The following is a 20,045-nucleotide window of genomic DNA, read 5'->3' as shown; positions in this document are numbered from 1 at the left end:
AAATACAGTGGAATGTTCTGAATCTACTAATTATGGACTATATGTTTTGTGAACTGTCCACATTATTGATCAGTACTTCATTTAAAAAAATTTCTTCAACATTTCATTTTGAAATTACTAATTAAATAAATTAATAAATAATGAATAAATAAATAAGTTAATATAAATATAATAATATAATATGAATTCAAAGCAAATGCACATAACATTTAAATACATACATTACTCTAATAATAAGTAAATAAATTAAGTAAATTAAATTAGTCTTTAGCGCATTTTGAGCCTCTCAGTGAGCGTTTTATGTTTGGTCCTGATATTTTGTGAATGTTTCCCTTTCGATGCCTTTTAGAAGGCCTATCATGCTACATGAACAACTTATGAAAAATCTGTAGCAGTTTGTGTCAAAATATAGCGGTTCAGAGGTATTGTTCTCCGCCTATATACATAATCATAGGAACTTGTTCTTTGCAGATTTTTATTTTCATTCTGCAGATAAAGCTCCAAGAAGAGCAAGCTATGTAAGCACATGCCTAACTAAGGTTTCATAAATGAGCAGTTTAGTTTCAATGCTCAATTGGGAATCAAGCAAAACGGAAATAAATTTTTTATATATTTCTTCCCTTTTTTTGGATTAATTTGTTTAAATGAGTTGTGAACATTAGATTTTAGTCCAGCCGAATGCCAAGGTACCTCATTGTGGGAGACTAGTTTATTCCTTCGCCCCAAAGCTTTGTGGGCCACAGTTGGGCATTATAGTAACTAATGTGTGTGTGAGNTTAATTCTCAAACTGTTCTGTCAAATTAATTTAAAAAATGATAAATTGTCATCTTTATATGTCATTAGGCCCTTTGTTCATTCGATAAATATGTAATAAGAAAAGCAATGTAAGCAAGCAATAATAATTACGATAATATTGCTTGTCTTACTACAAATTTATTGAATGAACAAAGGGCCTGCTGCTTTGCTCATTCAATGCTCAAAGGAATTTTAATAACAACAATTTACCATTTCTTAAAATAATCCAACAGAATTGTTTGAGAGTTGAAAATTTTTAAAAAAATACTCTGACTTTGTCCTTACGATAACAGAAACATAAACTTATCCTAACGAACTTCATAAGGTAACCAACAAAGCAACTGTTAGTTAAACTAATATTGTCTGAATTTTGACTAAAAAATTGGCAGAATAATTGCAGAAGGATCTAAATCCTGGAGTAGGTATGTAATGCTAATAGTTTAGCATTATTGAATTTATTTTGACAGAACATGAAAAGAACTTACGCAATTAAAAAAAAAAGAAGCTTACTCCAACCTTAATGCAACGGATTAAGTATAAACATAAGATATCTTAGGTCTGACTGTCATTTTGCTACAAAACCAACAAATATGGATATACGCTGTAAATCCGGAAATGAAAGTTAATGTTAACTATTTAACATCATTGACATTAATTTTACAAGACTACTTGGGCATGGAAAATAACATGTATTTTTACATTAAGGTAACAGATAAAAAACTTGACAAGAAAGGCCCTTTATTAAGGGAGCAAACAAAACATGAAAACCAAAAAAGTAATTTATAATAAAACTTTTGCTGTTTCACTTTTAACTACAAAGTTTAAAAAAGAAATATGAGATACCGAATACCGAGAACCTTCACACATCCTTGGGGCTATAGTCACTGATTGCTGATGCAATATCTCAGAGCCATAAATATTTTTAATTGTGTATAGATCTTTGTACCTTCATGTATGTGATATGTGTTATTTATTGGAACGAATGTAATACCCCGAGGAATATTGAGTACTCTGGGGTAATGTGGATGTATGTGTGAATGTAATTTATTAGCATGAATGGAATGGACTTATAACTCATTATCGAAAGAAATGTAGAGTACTCTGGGGTAGTGTGACTAAAATGAGTAAATGTAATTTATTAGCGTGAAGGTCTTATCTCCAATTAACCCAAGGAATATTGAGTACTCTGGGGTAGAGTAAGCTAATCAGAATATTATGTTTTTTTGTATGTGTTTGTCAGGAGGCTAGGAATAGGATAAAGAAAAGTGTCGGTTTCCTTTACATCAAATAACCTTATAAAATTAGTAAAGGAAACATTAAAAGAAATTTGAAGGACGACAGGAAAAGAATTGAGAACCGGCGATTACCAATGTCGTTTCCCTGCAAAAAAAGTTTATAGCGATGAAAAAATAATCTAATTAATTGTAATAATTTATCGTTTTTGAAATTAATTTAAAGGAACTGTTAGAGTATTGAAAAAATATGCTGACTGACTTCAAGGAAACAGAATAAATTCGTACGTAAGATGTCTTTGACCTGAAACGCATTTTCGTAAGTTAACTAGCAAAACAAATGATAGAAAAAGTATTATGTATTGTATAAAATTTGACTATTAATTTTATTAAATGACGGAAGAACACAAGATCTAAGTATTAAAAAAAGTAAAAAATAAATAAATAAAAATTCCTCTGTCTGATCGTAAGGCAACAGAAAGAAAACAAACAATAAACTCTGACCTTGAACTGTCAATCAACATATTACTTAACACACAAAAACACAGCAAAGTAGGTAGTTGTAAAATGTTTCGTAAGCCATGAATGAACGTTGTTTTAATAATGAAAAATAAATAAAACAGAGAAAAAATGCAGTCCTTACTATTAATTACAGATAAATAAAAATTACTCTGTATTTTTGAAGTACGTAATGAAAAAAGCGTATAATATTCATCACAAATTCATAAGTGCTTTGACCTTGATCCAGTGTTCCATTTGTTATGCAACCCAGAAAAAAATGACAGGACAAATTGGTGGTTTATAAAATATTGTCAATCCATTAATTATCAAATTTGAGATAGGTGGACGTTATCGAAATTGTTGACGACTATCGAAAATATTTTGTTAAAATTGTATCACGTCCTGTTCCGAGTCAACAAGGACTGGCGAACAGAAAACGGGCATAAAAGCTGGCCTTGACCAGGCGATCCAGTTGTTATGTAACCGGCATGAAAGTTCAACGTTCTCAGCGTCTTTCACCCGGTGACCCAATGACGTTGAATGAATCGAAAAACACGTTCTCCAGAAAGATTCCCCGGTCGTTTTCCACAATTTCCACTGAAAAGTCAATCGTACCGTTTGAAACGCTGGTCTTGTACCGGCCTAGTTCAATGCGCATGTTCTCATGCGACACCGCGCTGGAGCTTTGAGCAGTTTCCGTTGCATGTAGTGAGTGGGATAACCTGGATTTTTGGATTTTGTTTCTCCTTAACTTGTTGGCGTACTGAAAGTGCGAAGGTTTGTCTAATCATTGAGCAATTAAATATTTTCCATATGATTATTCCGTATGTATTTCAAGATCAATGTTAAATGTGAGATTTTACCTTTAAATCCTTAAGCTATGCCTGATTAAATGTGTCTCAACTTGACAATACTAGTACAATACATAGTATACCTCTTTATGTTTTCATTCCTATTTCTTTATCAATGCAGTGACCTTGATTATAAGTCAATCTAAGTAGAGCGGTAACATAAAAATACTTCAGTATAAAAATGTAATACATCGTAACACAATAATAAATTCAATGCTACAAGTTTAGCATATTTAGTTTTAAGTTCGAAAAAACGGGTTATCACTCAGATACAACAACATCCTTAATCAGACAAATCAACATCGCTCCATGAACGTGTCATGAGTCATGGGAGAAATTAGATTTCATATTCATCCTTTGAAATAAAGTTTGTTTTTGCCACTGTGATGTACGCCCGGTTCATTCGAAATAGATGTAATCCATTTTTAGTGGATAGAGCTGTCTGGGTCTACCGGAATCTTGGTGTACCGTTATAGAATATAAAAGATTAAAAGGTACGGCTACGGTGTACACATATGTAGGCATACAATCCGAAAAGGCAAAACTTTTGAGTGATGCACCAGGAAACGATCCTTTACATCTACATGATTATCTAGCTAAAAAAATTTTGATAAAACTGTTGAAATACTTTAAATCTATTATTAACCAAATTTTGGTAATGTTTTATGCCTATAAAATAACAATTTTACAAGGTTTTGGTCTAGATAGTAAATTTTCACGATATTTAGCCTAAATCGTAAACTCAAGCTTTTACAAGCAACAATAAAGCCTGAATTGTTTTTCACATGCTGAAGGTCTTTCTTGAATATTGCATACAAATCAACAAATACATTTATCAATTTTTTCTAATTGGTTTTAATGACTAATATTAACACGGTTTTTTTAATACTAAAAAGTAGTTACAAGTAGTTTACAAATAGGTTTTACCGACTGTTTAAAGTAGTTACATCAAATAGTTTTACTCTACAATGTTGATTTTACATTAGTTGTTAGCCTTTAAAGTAAGTTTTAACTTTAAACTAACAATAAGTACACAGGTTACACTGTTTTTTTTATACTAAAAAGTAGTTTTTGTAGCCTACAAATAGGTTTAACCGACTGTATAAATTACATCGAATAGTTTTGTTCGACAATGTTGATTTTACATTAGTTGTTAGCCTTTAAAGTAGTTCTAACTTTAAACTAACAATAAGTACACATACAGTTTTAAAACAGTCATATCCGAAAATAAAATAAAATAAAATATGAGTTTTTGGCTAATGTTAAGTATTACATTCAACAGTTTTCGTGGTCCGTTTGATCAATGAATATCTTTCAATTAATTAAGGTTTTAGTTGAGATAAAAAAGTCTGTGTAACGAGTGGGATTTGAACCCACGACCTTCGGCTAGATACGCCGCTACTCAACTACTTGAGCTATCGTAACTTCGATCCACTCGGACACTAACTTCCCATCTCAACCCCACCTTTTGAATTTTTCCTCCTGAAAAAATGGCAAAAAGGAGGAAAAATTCAAAAGGTGGGGTTGAAATGGGAAGTTAGTGTCCAAGTGGATCGAAGTCACGATAGCTTAAGTGGTTAGCGCAGCAGCGTATCTAGCCGAAGGTCGTGGGTTCGAATCCCGCTCGTGACACTGACTTTTTTATCTCAACTAAAAACCTTAATTAATTGAAAGTTAAGTATTACAATTTTGTTGAAAAAGTAGGCTTTACAGCTTACTTTACAGGAGTAAGTTTTAATGGACTTTTTAACCCAGGAGTTGTAAGGAAATGAAGTAGATTTTACATGAAGTTATTCTACAAAATAGGCTTAACAGTTTTTAATCTGATAGTAATTATTAATAGCCAACAAATACAAGGAGACGTTTCTAGTATAGCATGAAAAGTAGATAAACATATGTTACAAGTGGTGTTATCTTTATTTTACTGCTTCAGCTATTTACTGCTATTGAACAAAAATTACAAAAATAAAAATAACTAAACATAAATAAAAGGTTAGGAGGGTTTTTTTTCCCCTTTTGGAAAATATTTTTTGTTCATAGTAATATTAGCTAGCTATCCGGATTGTATGCTCAAAACATCTGTGAGTAGAACTATCTTTTCCAAAAAGTGAATTGCCATACTCACCCCACCTCAAATCAATTATATGGTTACGAAATATGTTTAACACAAGCTGTGAGCACAAAGTATGTTTTAATCTAAAAGGTTGTCTAAATAATAGGTGTAGACTTAGCCCACAACCTAAAAAGTAGACGTTACACTAGTTATTGTTTACTAAGTAAGTACAGACATAATTCATAACCTAGAAAGTTGATACTACACGAGTTTTAGTTTATTGAATAGGTATAGACAGTAAATATCGTAGAAAGTATGTAGTTCACGAGTTATTTCTTTCTAAAATGGTACAGTCTTAGTTCATAACTTAAAAAGTTGATATTGCCCAAAAAATCTGGCTACACTGTAGGTTTTACAAGAACTCTGTCTGTTCTTATTAGGAGTTTCACTTAGTTTTTAATATTTAAAGAAGCTGTTACACAAGTATTAGTCATAGTCTTAAACATTTTAGTCATAATATTCGTCCGACCTGCGGTGTTATCTAAAAATGTTAGTAACTGGTGCTTCCATAGAAAGCTGTTGTAGTACTAGCTTTGTGTCTGTAAAATAACATTAAAACAAGTCCTTAACGTCAAATGTGATTATTATAAACATTTACGAAATCTGGTTTTGTTTGGAAAGTGAGGTTTTATACGATTTGTTGGTTAGGGATATTTGAAAAAAAAAAGTTAACTATGTGAGTTACTAGCTTAAAATACATGTATTAATAGAATTTTTAAACCTGAAAAGTAGATAATAAAAATTTAAGTTTAAAGAAGTCACGATAGCTCAGGTGGTTAGAGCAGTGGCGTATTGAGCCGCAGGTCGAAGGTTCGAATCCCGCTCGTGACACTAACGTTTTCATCTCAACAAGACATAAACAGAACATACATAAAAAGAATAATTAAAATGGATAATTAGACTAATAAACATAAATGGATTAATATTTTATAAAGTAGGTTTAATATTATCGTGGCTACTATAAAGTAGGCGTTAATGAAATATTAACTTGCACTCAAATATTTCCCTTCTGGATAGTTTTAAAATAAATCTGCAGTTCGTAGCGAAAATGTTTCTAAATGGGTTACCGAAGTTTAGGTAGAGTTGTAATTATAATTCACTGACGGAAATGACAACCTGTAGAAAAATATATGGAATTATCAATAAAATATTGATTTTTTTCTGGCTGCATGTTAAAAAAAAAGTCTGACATCAATTCCTGATAACCCCAATTTAACTAAATTTAACATGACAAGGTCAAAAAAAAAAAATCGCTCGTTTCATTGTGTGCACTTGGAGTTTATTATTGTATTATTTATTTCGTACAAGTTGGGTCAACGTTCCTTGGAATGAAGTCCGCACGCTAGAAATTTTCTTGGCAGGTAGTAAAGCTTTTGAAGGACAAGTCCTGCTGTTACGATTTTAGTTTGTTCATTAAGTTCCAGGGTTGGATGTTAAAGCCTAAACAAATATAATGAAAGGTGAAGTATTAATTTCCTGTTACGGAAGGAGAAAGTAATCATTAATAACGATAATTGTACAATTTTCCTTTTCAAAATGGGTGTACTATTCTTAATCTTTTACGAAAGGACCAATCTGTTTTCAATACGCGTTCAGGAGGCCATCGAGGTGCTTAAATTTTTTTTTGCATATGTTGCTAATATTGTTTATATATTGTTAATTTATTTAATTAAACATATTTCAAATTGAGATAGATAATGCAAAACAATTATATAAACAATTCAATGTTAGCAATGTCAATAATTTATTTATCTAGTTTTCTAGCTTATTTGTGTTTAAATATTATCATAACCAGCCTTATCGTTATTTTTGATAAACTAAAAATTATTTAAAAGTCAAAGAGTGCCCAAACAATTTTGTCGACTTGTGATATAGTTTTTCAAAGCAAACTTTCCCTTTTTACTATCGTGACGTTAGTTTTAACTAGCTGTTACAAAACGTAATAATTTTCATAACATTAAAACAAGATCTATCATCATATAAATATTTGTTTTAAATATTTTTTGTTATTATCATTATTATTATCTATTTGTTTAAATAGTTTTGATAACTAACACTCCATAACAACTGTCCTGAGATACAGTTTTGGCTATTCAGGGTAGCTTGTTTGATTTATTTTAGGTTATTTATTGAAAATGTGCTAAGCGCAATATGGTAATTATTTATCCATTCTCGTTAAATTTTTAATCAGAAGCATGCTTACACACGCTTCATAATTATGGTTATTTAACAGATTACATGCTCATGTTGCTTGTATGTGATTTTTATGTAGCATTCAAAGTTCAATGTTTATCTTCATCAAATATCATCGTTTTATATTGAAAGAGAGAAAAAGCATATTCGATTGTCTCAAGTTTTATCAGACTCTTGTCAAAGATCCGCAATGTAAAAGTTACTCTAATACGCGTGGCACTTAACTTATATTTAACATCAATATACATATTTATTTACCAATCATCAATCACAATCAGTAAAGATTATGGGATTAAATTTAACTCCAAGTTTCCAATGTGTGTGTTCAGGGGATTGTTTCAAAGTTGTGTTTAATCCTGCTGTAAATACGGTTTATATTGTACTGTACTGTCAGTTACATTTGTATTGTTTCATTCAACGTTTAACCAAACGTCAAGTGAATTTTTAAATTATAAATTGCAATCCTATGACTTATTTTTTTAGCTGAAAAGTTTTATTTCGAAATTCTCACATGCGATACTCTTACAAATTTTACATTGCTAGTTTTAAACGAGGCAGTTTTAGTTGATTGAATTGAGTTTCCTGGTTGAATCTCAACTAATTACTGCCGAGTGAAGACTTTTCTTGCCTGGTTTCATACCAGGCACCTTGTGGAATTAACGTCTCTTCCCAACGGGAGTTCAGATGCTAGAACCCAAGGAAACAGTATTTTGTGCTTGTTCTTCTGCAAGGAGAGAAGCAATAAAGGAACCAGCCGAAGAATATTGTGGGTTCTGCTTTGTTACAAAATGGGAAACGGGCACTTTCTCCCAATTGCCGTGCCATTTCCCTCCAAACTTCACCCCCATTTAAGTTTGTCGCTATATACTTCACACTTGTCCTAGATAATTGCCAAAAATTTAAGGTTAATAAGCAGGACTTTTTACTTCGCAGAAATTTACCAAAATGTTGGTTTTTACATCTTTATCAACGAAGTAGGTTTTAATGCGAACACTATAATGTTAAGTAGTACTTTTTCCAGTTTAACCCTTAAAGTAAGTTTTACAACAACAAAAAGGTAGTATTTTTATATTGGAAATAAAAAGTGGTACCATACAAAATTGGAATTGTTTAACCTACAAAGTAGGTTTTACACTTACTATCGGACTCACAGATACTGTAAATGTTCTAATCTTATATAATTTTTAAATATTACATTTCAAAATATTATTTTTCTTTAACTAAAGCTGAACAGTTTTAAAACAGATTTCGACATTCTCACAAGCAATACGCCTACAAATGTTTACATTAAAGTCAAGTTTCTCAAATTTTTGTAATATAAAGCTTTCAGAGTAGTTGTTTTTAAGAAGTATCAGTTGGCTAATTTTGTTACTAGCTTCAACCTCAAAAATTAATTTTTTCTGAATTTTCAAACGTATACGATGAGGATTTGGCCTAAGTTCGTTTTACACAAATTTTTGGTTACGTCATATTTCATTATACCGAGTCTTAACCTAAAAAGTGGGTATTTTCTTACTGTTTAGGTTAGGAAGTACGTTTTACTGCTCGACTTTCAAAGTAGTCTGTACTGCACTTTCAACATATATGTTATGTAGTAAATTTTCTGGTTTATGCTCTAAAGTAGGTTTACAACTACACAAAATGGAAGGATTTTTTCCATATTTTACATAAAAAAGTGGTTTTATTTTGGTCTTATCATATAAAATTCGAATATTAATTTTAGCTTGATCCAAAAAGTGTTTTATACTAATTTGTTGCTTGTACCGAAAAATAAAAAATCCGGGATTTGAACTCAGGACCTCAATGCATCTAATTTGACAATCAAATTTTTCGTAGAGAGTAGGGAATTTTTCAAAACTGGTGACTTCATTGATGATTATCTTTATAATTGCAATAATCCTTTCAAATATAATGAATACTGCTGAATTCGCCTTAACTGAATTGACACTAACGTGTTGTAGGACTGCCCTGAGATTTTTAATCTTATCGAGCCGCCCATGAACTTTGGAACTACGTCTGTAATCTAGGCTGTCACCGATATAAATAATCTATGAATAACGCTAATTCTAGATTTTGTTATTTACAATTAAAAAGTTTTTTCTTCAAATAATTCCGTGTCATAACGCCTCGTCTATCAAATATAAATATGTAATTCTGCTGATTATGAATTTTAACAGTTTTCATCTAAAAGTTGATACGTGTTCATTATGTCAAGACAGATGTGATATCTTTAGCAACCTTGTGTATAATTACAGATATTCACAATTGGTGGGAAATGATTAGTTAACTAATTTGGCGCTTTAATGACTTTGGTAATTTGTCCAGGCAATGTTCCTAATCTGGGGGATTGAATTTTCCTAATGGACTGGAAAATTTAATGCACGCTAAATTTCCCAATCGTGGTTCAGGCGGAAGATGAGCGATGTGAAGATAACCGGGCAATAATTTATAATGACTGCTGTTCAATCTAAGCTGGTGAAGTACGAAGTAGAGAATTACAAAAATCTAAGGACTAACTATAATTTTTTTTATGTTTTTAATAAACAAATTTATGTTTTTCGCGAAATTGCAAGTACTTGTTAATTTATTATCCATCAAAGAAGATAAAGTATATTGTTATTTGATTCAGATAATAATCTACAATCCATATCGCACGCAGCCTAGTTTTTTCCCCGTACAATTTATCTCTTTAATAAGCCTTATTATACGCAATTGTAAATTAATCTCTTTAATATTACAATAAAAGATAAGGTCGAATGTTTTCGCAGTAGAAAACACTTAGGGGTTTGTGTTTTGAAATTTGGATATTAGTGAAGGTTTTTTTTGTTGATATTTTTATCGAAAGGATATCTGTAACTTCAATCTTCCAGTTATTCAACCTAATCGTCCCTTCGATCATTACTGATTATCGCTCGGACGTCGGTGCGTGATATTTCTTATTGATCGGACGCGTCTCCACTTCACGCCAACGCCATCGGCGCATGGCTAACAACGCGGAAGCGAGATTATGCGGACCCAGGGGATGATGTAACGGCGTAAAGACATGTGTTCAGTCACTTTCATATTATCCAATTATATTTTCACGTCGATTCGACTTTAGCCGATATTATCACGCGTCTTAATAACATGAGATCATGGTTGTCGTAATAATGTTCACAACAATTACAAGTTAATCAACCATCTTTAAAAAACCTATTACTTGGTGAAATCTCTTTGAATATTAGAAGAATCGTTTGCTTTTATATTTAATTGCATATAACATATTGTTAAAAAAAAATTTAAAAAAATTAAAAAATGGCAAAAAGAGGGAAAATTCAAAAAGGTGGGAGTTGAGAGAGGTTAGTGTCCGAGTGGATCGAAGTCACGATAGTTCAAGTGGTAGAGTAGCGGCGTATCTAGCCGAAGGTCGTGGGTTCGAATCCCGCTCGTGACACTGACTTTTTTATCTCAACTAAAAAACTTAATTAATTGAAAAATATTATTTGTTCAAGCGGACCATGAAAACTAGTGAATTTAATATAATTTTAATTGTCATTAATTGTCATATAGTCTTATAAGGGCTCATATATTTTATATTTAAATAAAAATCTATTTTTTAAATTAGAAGCCTATATTAAATAAAATGTCTATGGTTTAAATGCATAATGTTTATGTATATAAGGAAAACTGTTTTTGTACTCTATACATATCGTACATATTGCAAATATGATGATAGTACGTTTTTTCACACGGTCACAACAATAACACTAATGCCATGAGAAACCACTGCTGGCACTCAGCACTCAGAAAGTGTGAGGGTTTAAGGGCCAAGGAGGTTTTGAGGCTAGGTGATGTGGCGGGTTCCTGGGGTGGGAATGTGTAAAGAGGGCTACAACAGTAGGGTCAGGTTGGATCGAGAGATTGATGTGAAACGTTTTTGAGTTGGTTGTAATGTTAAGGTCGTTGTGGATAGTAAGGTTAGTGATGTCGCAAGGAGCTCGAATTGTATGTGATGTGTGTTTGATAAGCTGGCAGAAACCCACAGATCAACTCCGTATGTCTAAAGTGATCGCAGTAAATTCTTGTGTAAGGTTTATTTAGTTTGAAAATTTGGTTGGTGATAGATGCATTCTGTGTTAACTGTTTTGTGAGAATGTATTTATAAGCATGAATGTGCATGCTTATAGTCTGATTTTTTGCAGAATCTGCATGTTGTAAAACAATAAAAATTATTAAATTCACTAGTTTCCGTGGTCAGCTTGACCAGTTAATATCTTTCAATTAATTAAGGTTTTTAATTGAGTCATTTGTCGCCGAGAATCAAATAGATTACTCGACATTTGAAAAATGGCAAAAAAGGAGGGAAAATTCGAAAGGTGGGGTTGAGATGGGAACTTAGTGTCCGAGTGGATCGAGGTTACGAAAGCTCAAATGGTAGAGCAGCGACGTATCTAACCGAAGATCGTGGGTTCGAATCCCGCTCGTGACACTGACTTTTTTATCTCAACTAAAAACCTTACATAAAAAGATTAGTTAATTTAGTGTTGTCAGTCAATACCGATTTCGGTCCTAGAAGTCTTCGTAGTTATCCTCATCTTCTGATAAGTTGTCTCTTGAGTGGGTATTGCACGCTAGATTGCTTTCTAGGTATAATACTAAGTGTTTGATGTTGATGTGCAGTAGAGAGCATGACTGGTTTTTCAATGTGAACGTACATTGAGTACAGTTTTTATTGGGAAATTTGGATTGGATTTGGATTTATATAAGCCTATCACTTCCCGCAGTCTACCGGCAATTCCAGGTTTTTGCAAAGTAAAGGAATTTACCTACGGTTGTTCTTTTTTGTAAGCATTAAACGTGGAATCCTCAGGAAAGTAATATATATCGGAGATTGGACGTCAATAATTCAATAGAAGAACGCATAAAAGACCCAACCTATCTACCTTCACCGCTTTCCATTCTACACGGATTTTAGTAAGCTTGTGGTTATTAAAAAGTTCAGAAAAGATTTGGTACCTCCTTGATAAAAGGTAGTTTTAGTTTTTTCCTTTATACGTAAAATTATATCATTGTGATAGAAAATCCACATTTTTTCCTCAAACTAAACAATAAATTAGTTTTAGTAATTATCAATGTAGTAATTAAATATAAAATAATGAATACTAATTATTTTATACAATTATGTCGGTCAATCAGCAAATGAAGATACACTCAAAGTCAAAAACCGAATACTTGTTTATATTCCATAATAACTACGTATAACGATTTATAGTCCACTTAAAACATAAACAGAACATTAATAACTAGTTGTTTATTTTTATAAAGTGTTAATAATCAATACTTTTACACTCTTTAGATTAAAAATAAAGAAAATCGGTCCAATTTCATCTTTTCCGGAGCCACTTGTCAAGTGAGTTATTTGGCTTTTTAAATTGTTTTCTTAGATGAAACAATAACATTGAGTAAAAAAAAAATTGTTTATTTTTTGTTAAACATTGGTTTTAAATGAGATCTTGCCGGGCAGATGCTTTGCTAACGATGGGCTAACATAGCCCTTCTCCTGGGTGTGCCGCGCTCCACCATCCCGATGATCTATAGTACCAGAAGTCTCCATTGCTAAAAAGTTTGTAGTCGACCGCGATGTAAAACGGCTAGAGATGATCTTTTATTGCTCTCAGTTTTAACGGCTTCCTTGATAGGTAACTGCATACGGACATAATGTAAGTGTGAGCTCTAAAACTGTCATCAGAAGTCTTCATATCATCAGAAATAGCTTAATCCCTAAACGTCCTGCAGTAGGTCATCACTACTAAAGAGCATCGAGTAGAAACGAGCAAATCAGCATGTCGATTGGACAATTGAACGATCGGGGTGTTGTTTTCATAGACGAGTCCCAGTTTGCTTTGTGGCAATCAGATGACCGGGACCGGTATAGAGACATGTGGAGAACTCTTTGTTTCATATGCCATGCGTCAATTAAAGACAGTTGCGGAGTGGAATCAACGTCCATGCCTCACAGAATTGATTATCATACAGAATGGATCTTTAAATGCACAATTGAACATTGAGGAAGATCTTCCGGAAGCTCACTGGAAGTTCACTTCACTGCATTTATTAGGGGGAAGCTCACTGGAAGTTCACTTCACTGCATTTATTAGGGACAACTCCGTGTTATTGTGTGATAATGCGCGAAAGTATGTAACTTATCACCCATTGGAGGATGTAGAGATTACCACAATGAATTGGCACGGTTTAGACATCTTCATTCGCCGCTTCCAACAAGCGTTGAACGGCTTCAAACCGGTTAAAGAATGGGATTCTGTTTCACCAAACGAAATCCGATCGTTTATTTACTCAGTGCTTAGGATTCTTAATTAAGGACCTCCGCGAGGACACAGGGGGGTAATACAACAAAATACGAGTGCCAGGTTTTTCTCACTTTGAGTGTGTATTATGGTCATATTCTGAACATATTTTATTTATATAATAATTTCATTTAACGCTCAAGGTATTTCATCTATTATAAGGGTGAAAGGGAGTAAAAAAAACTTAACTGGTTCTTGCTACGTGTTGAATGTAGCCGAAGGCCGCCCGAACTAATGTCTTATTTTCACCGATTGAAAGGTGATTTTTGTTTAAAAAACACAGTTCTAACATTGGTCAATAAATTGAAAACTACTATTTAAACTATTCTTTATCAATTTTATATGTTTTTGTTGCTATTTTTATCCCTGTGAAGGTTGGAAACAACTGACGCGGAGAAAAGCGGCCGATTCACCGGCTTAGGGCTCCATTTGATGGAGCACGGTTCGCTTGGCTTGCTACACAACTCCTCAGGACTATTGGGGAGTGGTCAATCAGGTGAGAGTTCCCTAAAGGAGCCCACTCTACCATTGTAGGTAGGGAGGACTATCGACAGGTTAATCGCGCTAAAACTTCCAGAGCTTAAATCTATAAGTATAGCGGCGTCGTTGTTCAGGATCAGTCCTAAATCTCCATTTAGGTCCCTATTTCTCTGCCCCTACCGTCTGTGCGCCGTGATCCCTAGTAGGTGTTATTAAAATCGCCCAACATCATTAGGGTTGGGGTAGGTATTCAATAAGGGCAGATACATCACCACCGTGCGGCTATCCATTCGGTTATGTAAACTGTACTCAGCGTCATGCGCATCGCCGCTATTTTTACCTCGATTGCCTGGATGTTCGATTTCATTCGCACCCCATATATATATTTTCTATTTTTAGGATACTCCGCGTACCCTACCATCAGGATCGAGTTGCATCTCCATCGAGAAAGCTTTGTATCCTCTTGTTTTTAAACAATGAATACCAGGGACCGGAAGAGTTCCCCCTGAGCTCTGCAGCAATTCAGCTTATTGTACTTTATCCCTGGCTCCATTTTTGGGGGCTCGAAACACGAGTGTGAATTTGAGTCCCCGCTGTGCCGGTATTCTTCCATCGAAGAAACTCATGTTTGAAGTGAGTTGTGGCTAAGTTCAGGCTCACTGAGATCTGATCCCGTCCCTTCCATTGATGAGTGCCGTGTCAATTTGTTTCAACTGCGGCCACAGGTCCCCTTAGGCGTCAGAAAAAAGGTCAGAGGCGACGGTGGGGATCGAACCCACGACCGCGGGATCTACTAGCCGACAGTCTGACGCCTTAACCACTCGGCTACCGCGGCCCTCCATTGTATCCTCTTAGTTGAAGGTGCGCCCCCGGGCGGAGATTATTGAATTTATATTAAAATTTATTCTCTGAGCATTGCATTGTTGAATGATTGATTGATGTTGTACAAGGAAACGAAAGTTTTAGTACTTTAGTTTGTTTCATACAAGAACCTTTTTTTAAAAATATATTATTTTGTTTATATTTTACTTATTCCTTTTTATTATACAAGATCCGGCCTCATAAGTTTTAAATTAAATTGAGTTAATTTGAAGGAAAAAGCTATGTAGTTACCTATTTGACAGCAGATTGTACTGATATTAACCTCGCTTAAAAATTTAATGTTTATATCTCTAATATATTCCAGGTCTTGGAATGTTTGTCGCAGTGTCTAGTCAGATATGCCTGCCTATACGTATTTGAATATTGTAGTTGATGTATTGAGTGGGTTTGTATATAAGTAGTTTCAAAAATAAGAATTAGAACAATCGGGGCGTCGGTGGTCGCAACGGTTTAGGCGTTGACACGGCGCTCATAACTGTTAGGTAAAGGTCCCGGGTTTGAATCCAGCGGCCCTGCATTCGAGCCCGACATACTTAAAAATGGCCTTTTTTTTTCAAAAACACCGCCACCCCGAGGGTTGAAACAACCTCTGGGGTTGCGAACCCTCGAAAAAAAAAAATAGAACAATATTGTTGAATTAAAATAAGGTTTATTCAGGAATTCCCACTTAAAAATTTTGCCTTTGTAATCCGACTTGTCACTGTCAAAAATTGAAGTTCATCGTACCATTGATGATGTGGTTTACATTTTCATGGCACATCCGTTCTAAATACTGGCAATGTGCTCATTTACTCTTTAACATTTTTGATAGCACATCCAGTCCTTCGTTTTATTTCAGAGTTTCCTACTTACTCCGGTATTTTAACATGTAATGCATGTTTTACCCTTTGTGTGCTTTAACGACCGACAACAGCATGTCATGTTTGTTTAAAAGAACATAAAAAAAGAAATATAGCAGGTAATAAATGTAGATAACCGGAGCTATTTGGAGGAATTGTTCAATTTGATGTCAGACTTTAACGTATCTTTAAACAACACAAAAGTTTCTAGCGCAATAAAAACACAGTTTCAATATAAACGGTTAATGAGGACTTTCCGACTGATGCACGTGATAAAGCCGGCTTCTCATGCACCTCGTGAATATACAATTTTAACCCGCTTTGAAAATGGGTTCCATTAAAGTCGGATTGGACCAACAGGGGTTTTGCGAAGAGGCTTTTTCAAAATACGACTCCTAAGTACACACTAAAACCTCTCCATTTCCTGTACATTCGACTGAGAATCGTTTGAGACATTACTTGAAGAATCCATAGAGCTCAACGTACCACGCAAGCCTCTTGAAATGACTGACGATGCAGTAATCATACTGACAACCTCTATACAAAACTTCGGACTCAGCAATACAAACCCAGCACAGAAACATCGCCAACCATATTGCACTGTACGTAAGGACCTTACCCTATGGGCGACCACAAAACGTATCCATATCCTTACTCCCATCCTCTTCGCAGAGATGATGGTTCATGGGCCAAGTCCGTCGAAGAAAAATCATATCTCTTTGCTCAGTACCTATTCACCATCTTCGTGCCGCACTTCATAATACTCTATAGACAAATAAAATCGAGCAAGACTTGAATACTCCTTTACCTCTTGCTCTTCCTCCTAAAGCCTGTTTAGACTGGACGTTTGGTTGGGAGGCAGAGTACCAGATGCCTTTGCTTTTGGATGATTGTTCGTACTCGCTTTGCCATTTCTTGCGTAATAAGACTATGCGATGACTGTGCGATACAATGTCCCAGGCTGAGATCTCTGATGTTTCCCGATAGAGCAGCCGCCTTTGCCAATTCATCAACCCGCTGGTTAAACAGGTTGTTGTTATGGCCTTTGACCCAAAGAAGATGAATAGCTATACCGATTCCTCAGGCTAACAAAATGTTTTTGATCTCTAGGATAATGGGATATTCAGGAGTATCCGTTTTATTCAGGGCCGTCAGAACACTAAGCTTCCTTTATGGCTATAGCTTCAGCGGAGAAGATCGTACACAGAGGTGGGAGTTTAAACTGCCTGGAATAGTCATTATTTATATTAAGTATTGCGACCCCCACCCCATACTGGGATTTTGAGCCATCTGTATAAACTACCGTAGTCAGCGGGCTTCTACCAGTCTCAAAATAGACCTTAATGTAGTCCTGTTCACCTTTCAATTCCTGAGGGCACCTTAGGTGCGAAGAGTGGAATAAGCCAGTGAAGTTTCGTGTTTGACGAGCGGATGATTTTTCCCAGAGAGATGCTTTTCATTTTCAAGTAGATGGGGCGTGACTATCACTAAGGGCTGTGATCGCCAAAGCATCCAGTCCCATAACTACAGGATGGTTGGGATCGTGCATTCGAGTAGCTAGGAATTTTGTTGTTAGTCGATTCCTTCTTAGATGCAGCGGTTCCGTATTGGCCTCTACCTTGAGGGAATCAGTAGGGGAAGATCCTAATACCCCAAGGCAAAGCCTTATTGCCCTGTGTTGGACCGTTTCAAGTTTTTTAGGTGGGATTTGGTTGCACTGCCGTAGACTATCGACCCATAATCAATGCGTGCGAGAATGAGGGCACGGTACATCATTAACCCGATGCTTGGGTGGGATCCGTACTTAACTTTAGAAGTACGTCTTAAAATATTCATTGCTTTTTCAACATTCTTCTCGACGTACTCCATGTATGGTTTCCAGAGGATTTTGCGGTCAATAGTTATTCCCAGGAATTTGAAGGTTGGGTAGGTCTTGATCTTATAGGGGCCTAACTTTAATGCCTTGGGTTGAACTAGTTTCCTTCTTCGGGATATTATCATTGCAGCGCTCTTTTGCTCTGACACTGCTAATCCCAGGTCCATTGTCTATTGTGAGAAAGTCTCGAGGGCATAGTTTAAAACCGTAATAGCGTCCTCGACGGAGAGTGCACTGGTGTATATGGCGATATTATCGGCGAATTGAGATATCTTAATATTTTCCCCAGAGATGTTCTGCAGTGACGCCGTATATATGGAAAAGAGTAGGAGGCTAAGTACTGCTCCTTGGGGAATGCCTTGGTTGACCTGCCGCTGCCCGTACATTTCTCCATTAACTTGTGTGTATATGACCCTGTTTTCTATTATGTTAATAATGGCCCGAATCATAACGGCGGGTACCTTTTTTTCTTCCATTATTCTCTTTAGTGTTTTAATATTCACATGGTTATAGGCATTTGTTATATCAAGACTATGACCAGGGTGACTTTCTTAGTACTTTTTGTACGTCAGTGATAAATGTCACGAGATTGTCGGAGGTGTTATCTCCCTTCCTAAAACCATGTTGGAAGTCGGGGAGGATTTTGTTTGTTTCCACAACCCATTCTAAACGCCTCTTTATCATTTATCAGTTTTTAAGAAGCACGATGACAGGGCAATGGGGCGGTATGATGAGGATAAGCTAGGGGGCTTACCCGGCTTGAGAATAGGGAGGATAAGCTGCATTTTCCACTCAGGAATTATAGTCCCTTCTGTCCAGATGTTATTAATTGTGCCTAGGAGAGCCGTTTTTGCATTGGGCGGGAGTTTAGCGATCATAGGATAGTGTATCAAATCAAGGCCTGGGGCTGTATTAGAGCTTGTCACTATCGCTGCCTCCAGCTCTTTCAGTGAGAAGGGGCTCTCTACCCCATCACTCCTTGCTATTGTTGTAATCTCCGTCTTTTCACTTTCTTCATTGACTGTATAGGGAGCTAGGGTACACATAAATTACTCTACACAGTTTTTATTCATTACCCGGGGTTTGGGAGCGGATGAGCTTTTCAGTTTTTTAATTCTGCTCCATATCCAGCTGATGCTCGAATCTTTGTTCAAAGCACTGCAGAATGTCTGCCAGCTTGCTACTTTTTTCTCTCTAAATTTTCGCCTACATTTCGCGCTGGCTCTCTGTGTTTCTATATAATTCTCTTTAGTTGGATTTTGCTTGTAAACTAGGAAGGCCCTATGTTTTTTTCCCCATTCTTCTTTGCAGTTGTCATCCCACCAGTATTTTGGATTATGGCCTTGTTTTTTGTATATTGGATTCCCGATGAACGGGGGATATTGTTTTTCGTGGCTAACCATACAATTTTCGTCATCTCCTTGTAGTTAGAAGGAGGATTTGTATTAATCGCGTTTTCAATATCTAAGGTGTACTGCGTCCATTGGGCCATGTCCAGTTTCCACCGTTTCGGACTGGTTTTCCAGTTTTGGAGCGAATTATTGTTTTCTATCTGGATAATGATAGGATAGTGGTTCGATCCATAGATGTCCGGGAGGACTTCCCATACGGCTGATAAGACAAGGGGGGAGGATATTATTGAAATGTCTGGAGCGGAAGGATTCTTACTCGGTAGTGTGACGAGAGTTGGGGTGCCATCTTTCAAAAAACATACCCCGGTCCGATCGAAAGCTTCAAGAAGGGTGGATCCAGCAGTATCCTTAAATGAACATCCACAGCTTTGATTATGTGCGTTAAAATCCCCTCCTATTAGGAGAGGGTGCACAAATTGGCCAAGTATGTCATCCCATTTATGTCTTTGGTCTTAGTTTTGGGGCCTAAGTAGACCGACACAATTGTCATCGCTTTGGGAAGGATGTTCGCTTTGATGGCTGATAT

General features: G+C 35.3%; 1 protein-coding gene across 1 annotated transcript in view; it reads left to right on the top strand.

Moving 5' to 3' along the window:
- The first annotated feature begins 2,887 nt into the window (after nt 1–2,887).
- LOC106665537 (ATP-binding cassette sub-family G member 1-like) overlaps nt 2,888–20,045 on the top strand; it is a 242,947-nt gene continuing 225,789 nt past the window's right edge. The window contains exon 1 of the mRNA XM_014392017.2: nt 2,888–3,306. The gene's annotated coding sequence lies outside the window, so the exon portion shown is untranslated. The remainder of the gene's footprint in view (nt 3,307–20,045) is intronic.

The sequence above is a fragment of the Cimex lectularius genome, unplaced genomic scaffold, assembly GCF_000648675.2.
Source record: "Cimex lectularius strain Harlan isolate CLEC.00 unplaced genomic scaffold, Clec_2.1 scaffold37, whole genome shotgun sequence".
NCBI classification, from domain to species: Eukaryota; Metazoa; Arthropoda; class Insecta; order Hemiptera; family Cimicidae; genus Cimex; species Cimex lectularius.
Note: the sequence above shows the minus strand (reverse complement) of the source record. Positions and strands in the feature narration are given on the sequence as shown.